The sequence below is a fragment of the Adiantum capillus-veneris genome, chromosome 4 (assembly GCF_014529385.1).
Source record: "Adiantum capillus-veneris isolate H3 chromosome 4, ASM1452938v2, whole genome shotgun sequence".
Lineage (NCBI taxonomy): Eukaryota > Viridiplantae > Streptophyta > Polypodiopsida > Polypodiales > Pteridaceae > Adiantum > Adiantum capillus-veneris.
The window spans coordinates 50,124,441-50,132,116 of record NC_140934.1 but is presented as its reverse complement, the minus strand read 5'-3'; the positions used below and the strand labels follow the sequence as shown (position 1 = coordinate 50,132,116).

The window sequence follows — 7,676 nt, the reverse complement described above, 5'->3', positions numbered from 1 at the left end:
TACACTTGCACCTTGAAGTCATGTGGCATTACACAAGATGGTAATATGGACAAAAGAATTCGGGATGATATTGTTACTCAGTAGTTGTTGAAACAAAATATCGTGCTTGGCACTACCTTGGTCATCATGCTTTGCACTACCTTGGTCGACATGTATGCCTAATGTGGTGCACTTCATAAAGCACAGAACATACTTTAGGAGCTTCCTGTCCAAGATGTCGTCTATTGACATGCACTAATTGTGGGATATGCCTCAAGGAGTGCATTGATTGTAGGATATGCCCAACTTGGGTAGGGCCAAGGAGCCCTGGGGATTTTTCACTTCTCTCTCTCTCATTGAAGGTAGAGAGAGAAAGGAAAATCCGTATGAAATGTTTGCAAGCATAAATGAAAATGCACAATAACTCGCACGATATCTTCTCCCTCCCCCTCTCTCTCTTTGTCTCTCTCTCTCTTGCACCCAACATGGAGTGGAATAAATCAGCAATTGACATCATGTAATCAAGTATCATTAAATTAATTTAATTCGTGTCATAGTAAGAGCGCCCGCGCGCAAGCTAGTGCTAATAAGGTACCTATAGATATGTGTGCTCACCCTTTGCTCATTGTCAACCAGCAGATGCTCCTCTATTCTCGCCTCTCATGTGCAATTCGTTACCTTTCTCGCTTGGGCCGAGAACCCAATGCACAGGTGGATGCGTCTCTCTGAATGTGTGACGTTTTCTAATTTTGCACACAGCGCAATGACGCTCCCTTCTGTTCCTCTCTCCTTCCCCTGCTCTCGTCTCTCAAACGCTTCTTGCAGCTCCCATGAGCTTAAACACTCAGCTTGACAATGGCGACCATGAAGCCCAACGCTTGGAGCCGCTTGTTCAGCCAGCAATGGAAGATGAGAAAGCGAAGCCCGTCCCTAAGGTTCCCTACTTTCCCACCTTGCCTGGTGCTCGTAACCGCCGCAACTCCCTCTGTGCTCTGCTGCTATCCTTTTCCCTGCTTATCCTTTTACTCCATCGCTGTTGTCTGCGAAGGACCCTGCCAGCTGTTTCGTCTCCTGGTGTGAAGCTCTCCATTCTTCCATTCGAATCCTCCTTCGAAGAGGAAAGCACTGCTTTCTGTTCGGCAGGTCGCATCTATGTCTATGATCTGCCTTCAAGGTTCAATGCAGATCTGCTTATGCAATGCTCTTCACTTGTTCCATGGACGGATCTCTGCCCTGCTCTTGACAACAATGGGGTTGGAATAGCTCTTGATTTACCCTCATGGCTCGGGGCAGGCTTCTGGTACTATACAAGCCAGTTCGGGGGCGAGGTTATCTATCATGCACGCATGCTGGAGCACCCTTGTCGGACTCGTGACCCAGACAAGGCAACTGCTTTCTTTGTGCCTTTCTATGCAGGCTTGGATGTGGCAAGATATTTGTTTGTTCCTTCAACTCCGAAGCAACGCGATGAGCTTAGCCACATGCTGCTAGAATGGCTCACATTGCAAGAGACATGGAAGAGACACAATGGACGAGATCACTTCTTGATGGTAGGGAGGATAACATGGGATTTTCGAAGAGAGGAGAGCTCCATGTGGGATAAACTATGGGGTAGATCAGGGTGGGGAAGTGACTTCTTTCTTACTTCAGAGATGAAGACTCCGCTGCGTCTCATCATAGAAAAGAGTATCTTTGATGGCCAAGAGGTGGCGGTGCCATATCCAACTAGTTTTCATCCCCGCACGGATTCACATTTAGTGCAATGGCAAGCAATAGCAAGATCAGCAAAGCGAAGCCTTCTCTTTAGCTATGCAGGGGGGCCTCGCCCCCAGTTTGTGAATGATTTTAGGAGCTTGCTGCTTGATCAATGCCAGCAAGCAATCAACAGTTGCAGGTCTTTTGATTGCTCTAAGCAACGCTGCGAACATCCCTTGCCTGTAATGGAGCTCTTTGTAGACTCCATTTTCTGCTTGCAGCCTCGAGGCGATAGCTTTACACGGCGCTCCATCTTTGACTCACTCATTGCGGGCTGCATTCCGGTTTTCTTTTGGCACCGTACGGCATACCTACAATATGGCTGGCATCTTCCTGCCAACAGTGAAAGCTACTCTGTTTTTATAGAAAGGAAAGATATAAGAGATGGAAAGCAAATCAAGAGTATATTGCAAGGGTTTTCGCAGCGTCGAATTGAGAAAATGAGAGAGACATTGATAGCTTCAATTCCTCGGTTTGTATACAAGGTACCAGGGAACTCATCAGCAAATTTTAGGGATGCGTTTGATGTAGCTGTCGATGGAGCTCTACGACTTACACAAGAAAGGATCCAAAAGCAGAGGTAGCATTTGCTCCTCTACATACACATTCTGGTAAATATGTGTACTGTCTATCGAAAATTTGTCAGAGTGTATTTACAGAATTTTTATGAAGGTAGAGGTTAGTTCAAATTATGAAATTTTGTTGAATTGCCTATGATGTCTGATTATTTTTAAGGTTTGTTGGCCTACATAAGGCCTTAGAGAAGCAATGGAATTCTTGGGAGCAAATATGATCTGTCGGATAAAGCTTGTCGATAAGTGCCATATGGCAAGTTAATGATGGCAAACATTTTGTCTTTCTATTTCTTTTAAGAGAGGCATCAACTTAGGATTGTCTTTTGTTTGTGTAGGTCACTGTGTGTGTGTGTGTGTGTGTGTGTGTGTGTGAGAGAGAGAGAGAGAGAGAATTTACATACCTTGTATAAAGAGGGACATTGAGTAGTGGGTCACACACTTGTTCATCTTCTTATGGAGGCCACTGTGACTCTTCACCTTGCTTTTTGAAATTGAATTTTACATTGATGAAGATGATGGAATGTACTTAAATACAAAGGCCCTTTGTTGATACTCCAACCTACGTTTTTATCGGAAGAGACTTTACCGTGTCTTCCCATCCAAAATTTTAACCTGGTATCCATCTTCCTAGTAGAGCTCTATTGGTTGGTCAATTTGCGCACAAGTTTGGAGCCCAATGCCTGGCCTTTGGATGTTCTGTTTTCCCTCCCAATTTTACCCTTTTTGGCTCACAGTGAGCTTGCCTGGTCACCCATTTTGGCACAAACTAACTGATATATGCTCATGTTTAGGGAGTATGTCTGATTGTGCTTTGTTAGATATGAATACATAACGTTATTTTGATTGTGGAGAATCGAATATAGCAGTAAATAATGCAATTTGATAGTTGACAGTATTGTAGTTTGAAAATGTTCTCCTATTGTGCTTCCTTGAGAAGGGGTTGGGAGTTGAGAGTATCTATACTATTTGTTGTTCCTACTGTGCTCTTATTGCTATTGATTGCCTTATGAGCTAATTAAGTGTATTGTATTGCCGTAGAAGAAAACTCTATTTAGAAGGTAAAACGGATTCGATCGGTGCGACAACATTGGCAAAATGGTGTTGAGAGTGAAGCTCGTTTGACTAGTAGTCAGTACCTCAAAGCAACAATCTGCCTATATAATGCTCGCACCTCGAGACTTTGAGCTGGCACATTGTGCATGTAATGAATAAGTGCACACTTTTATTTATTCTAATTTCACTTCTAGATATCCAGGATGGCATCCTCTATGCCAATTGGTTGTCAAATGGAATATAATCGCGAAGTGAGAAGATAAACCTTTAACATTTTTTGAATCACAATCACATTAAAAATGCCAATATGGAGTGGTGGAGGCTCCATCTCGTGAGGACGAACAAAAGTTTTAAGCTCTCTGGTATGAGAGCTACAAGCAACTATATGGTGAGCGCCAATGAATGTTTTTTTGGAGGAATCTACTCTTCTACCAAGAAAGGAGATATTGAAATACATACATATATACATGTGTGTACATTTTTGTCAAGATATTGAAATACATGCATATACATGTGTATACGTCTTTGTCAAAGGAAAGGGGAAATTGCAAATTATATTACTATAACAACCCGAGTGGGGGGAGGAGAAGATGCAAATATGTAGTCTGTGAACTTCAATTCAGATGCATTGGAATTAGTATCAAAAGCACATGAATTTTCCCAAAGAACTTATTTAGAGTGCAATTTACAAGACATTGATTTAGGTCACCCTCTAAATTTTACATCACCTTGGAGTGGATAATATACTCTCCGAGCTAAGAAGGATTGTACTCATCACATGTATATGCATTTTCACATATCAAATCAAAACAAAATGGAAACACACACTACCCGCACACCCAATTATTTTTCACTACAATAGGATAGTGGAAATCAAGATCTGGTAATGATCATACAAATAGACAGGTTTATCGTTTTCTCTTCTAAAAATTGATTCACTACAAGATATAGGGTCTACATATAGTTATTAACCACCAACAAAGATTGTGCTTAACATACTCTTGTTTGTATGCATATTGCCATTGAAGTGTTGGTACATGAGTAAGCATTGATGTTAAAAAATGACAGGGATATTGTAAGAACAAAGGGAGAACATAACCTCCATGCCCAACATAGTCGGGCCGTGGTGTTAGGTGCAGCGGAATGAATGTTGTATTTTCTCAAGATTAGTGATCTTTATTAATCAAGGTTCTTTTTAGTTCTTAGGGAAAGAGAGAGTTTTCCGTCTTATGGAGAATGCTATGATCACGAACAAAGTGAGTGGATATTGTGCGTGCAAGTGAATGAGTCTGAGAGAAGGAGAGAGAAGAGATACGACACCCAAGAGGTTGTAAAACCTTCCTCCGAAGGCCCCACTCTCGTCGATGAGAGTGGTCTACTCTTTGATTGCACAAAGGTGTACAATGCGTATGCAATGGACTATGCAACTTGGTCTATGCCGATGACGACGACGGTGACGACGACGATGGCTGAAATCTGAGATCTTCTAATCGCTGAATTTTGGGACTGTTTCGGTGGCTGAAAATAACTGTTTTGGCTGCGTTTTCTTGGCTGAAAAATGAGGTTTCTTAGAGCTGAAAACTGATGGTCTTTACAGGATGAATCTGCTACACTTTAGGTGAATAATGCCGGTCTTAATTTGCTGCTGAAATCCAAAAACGCCAAGGACTGAAATTGGTCCTTCTGTCTCGCCGGGGTTCTGCAAATGCAAAAACGCTAGGCTGATCTGCTGTGTCGTGATGACGTCGGGACTGATCTGCTGTGCATAAATCGCCAAGGCTAATCTGATGCAAAAACGCTAGGTCTTCTGTGGAGAAAACGCCAGAGTAGTCGCGGGGATTGGTCTTGCTAAGAAGTTGTCTGTTGAGCAAGGTGCTCCTGCTGCCTCTTCTGCCAGAAAGTGCTAACTTGGGTTTGCTTATATAGAAACTTAGCAAAATTGCCCTACCTACTTTTGTTGGAAAGTCACTTAAAAATAATAAGTGAAAATAACCAAAAATAGGAAAATAGGCTAAGTGAATTGGAAAATTTCCCTAACTGATGCTAATGGATTCTGATGGGAATTCCGATGATCATGCTGTGTGCAACCGGAGAATATGCATCTATGCTAAGTGACTGGGCATGCACGGTCTACGAATAGACTCACAAAAGTACCAGATCACTGCTAATCTAGACTGACTGAACCCTGTTGTGGTGTAGCTTGTCCACGGACACATAGGGTTGGGATGTGTCACGTGACATCCCCTCCTTTTCAAAGTGAGGTACTGGTACCGAACTGTATGGCGTTGAGGGAGATCGCCGACAGCATCCGCAATCTTGGAAGAGACTCTTCACCGGCCCACTCTGATATGTGGATCGTGCGGTACTTGAACTTCATAAAGGTCTGCAACGCTTGCTTCTTTGGGCCGCGCCGAAAGCGACACAAAGTCTTCTGAATCTCCTTTCTTGCGTCAACTTCGTCTAGAGTCCTGCTTCTTTCATCTTCAAGAATCTCCATGGCTGAAAATTTCTGAAACAATCTCCAACACAAAACCATGAACATACCCATTCCATGTATAGTGAAGGAAAAAAATATTGTCTTCTTTAAAGACTGTGTATGCAATGTAGATGAACATAAAGACTGAGTTACAACCCGTTCACCAAACACATGCAAACAATGAGGTCGAATCTTTTCTGTTTGATCAAAATCAATCAACTGTGGCAAATCACAATGGAAATGCCCATGCTTGGTGCTCATACTATCATGTGCTCTTTCAAAAACTGTGTCATGCCAAGGAAGAGACATGAAACGTGACTTCCTTACATACAAACTTTTCAACTTTTCATGAACAATCCGCATACATTCGTGCTCATCCATGAGAGAAACGTGCTCAACATACAATATGTCATGCCTAGTAAAAGGGATCACATAACGATGCTGACTAAAATACAGGAAACCTTCACGAATGAAACATTCGAACAATGCGTGCGTATCAATCATGCGAACACATAATACTTCTTGTAAGGGCTCTTTGGACCAAGGCTCGAGAGCCAAGATCGCTTCTTCGGGATCTATCGAATCTTCTTGTGGGGGATCGGTGGACCTTGACTCGAAAGCCAAGATTGATTCTTGGTGATTGATCGAATCTACAACGAGGTTAGCTTCGCTAGAAAAAGCATCAACTAACACATCATCCTTGTGAACAATCACATCTTGTTCATGCAACTCATCATGCTTGTGAGAAATCACATCCTGATCATGCAAATCATCATGCTTCTCATTGTCATCCAAATCATTATGCAAATCATTGGCATCCAAATCATCATGCTTATCATTGTGCTTCAAATCATCATGCAAATCATGATCATTCAGTTCATCATGCAATTCCTGTGTGTCATGCTGTGGAGAAGAAGACACGGAGACAGTCTCCTTTTCCCGAATTTCGTGCATCGGTGCCGGTACTTGAGAAAAGAGTTGCAACAAGGCGGCTTTCCTTTCTTTGTACTCATGCTTTATGGCTGCCATTCTTTCTTCGTGTTCACGCTCTCTTTCTACTTTTCTTTCTGCATTTCTTGCTTCTCGTTCTAACTTCTGTTTCATAAAAAATTGCTGCAAAGCCTCCATAGGAGTTAGTGCAATCTTTGTCGTTGATGGGAAAGGGGGAGGATCAGAAAAACCTCCTGATGGGGAAAATTCTTCTTCGCCTCTCTCATGCTCATCACCTCCAAGCGAAGTATCCATTCCGCTTCGAGTGATGATCATCCTGCAATCGTGGGTTCTTGGGTTCTTGCGGGTCTTGAGTCTTGAGGGTCTTGGGTTCTTGAGGTTCTTGAGGTTTTCTTTCGCTTGCAAATCGCGTTAGAGAAGGATCTTCTCTTCACCTGAGTTCTACCCTTTTCTGCGGACGCACCCCTTGGCGGCCTTGCGCTCACACCAAGGTTGCTTTTTCCCACCTCACGTCGATTGGCCGGCCGCTAAATGCATGGTCCGCTCTCAATGAGTGAAAAGAGACACAAGGGGAGGCTGGACAAGCCCTTCTTTCTTGGGATTCCTGTCACTCTTCAACAAAACACGATTAGAAATCGCCACGCCCAAGTAAACTTGGGTTCGTGCGATCGCAACCAGCAAAAAAAATTCTTGTGGTTCTTGTGGTTCTTCCCTTGAGTAATGCAGAACACTTCCAAAGCTCTGATACCAATGTTAGGTGCAGCGGAATGAATGTTGTATTTGATAGATTAGTGATCTTTATTGCTCAAGGTTCTTTTTAGTTCTTAGGGAAAGAGAGAGATTTCCGTCTTATGGAGAATGCTATGATCACGAACAAAGTGAGTGGA

At 42.8% G+C, this 7,676-nt stretch overlaps 1 pseudogene; it reads left to right on the top strand.

Annotated features, from left to right (window-relative positions):
• The first annotated feature begins 598 nt into the window (after nucleotides 1-598).
• LOC147459137 (xyloglucan galactosyltransferase XLT2 pseudogene) lies at nucleotides 599-2,499 on the top strand (annotated as a pseudogene).
• The last annotated feature ends 5,177 nt before the right edge of the window (nucleotides 2,500-7,676 follow it).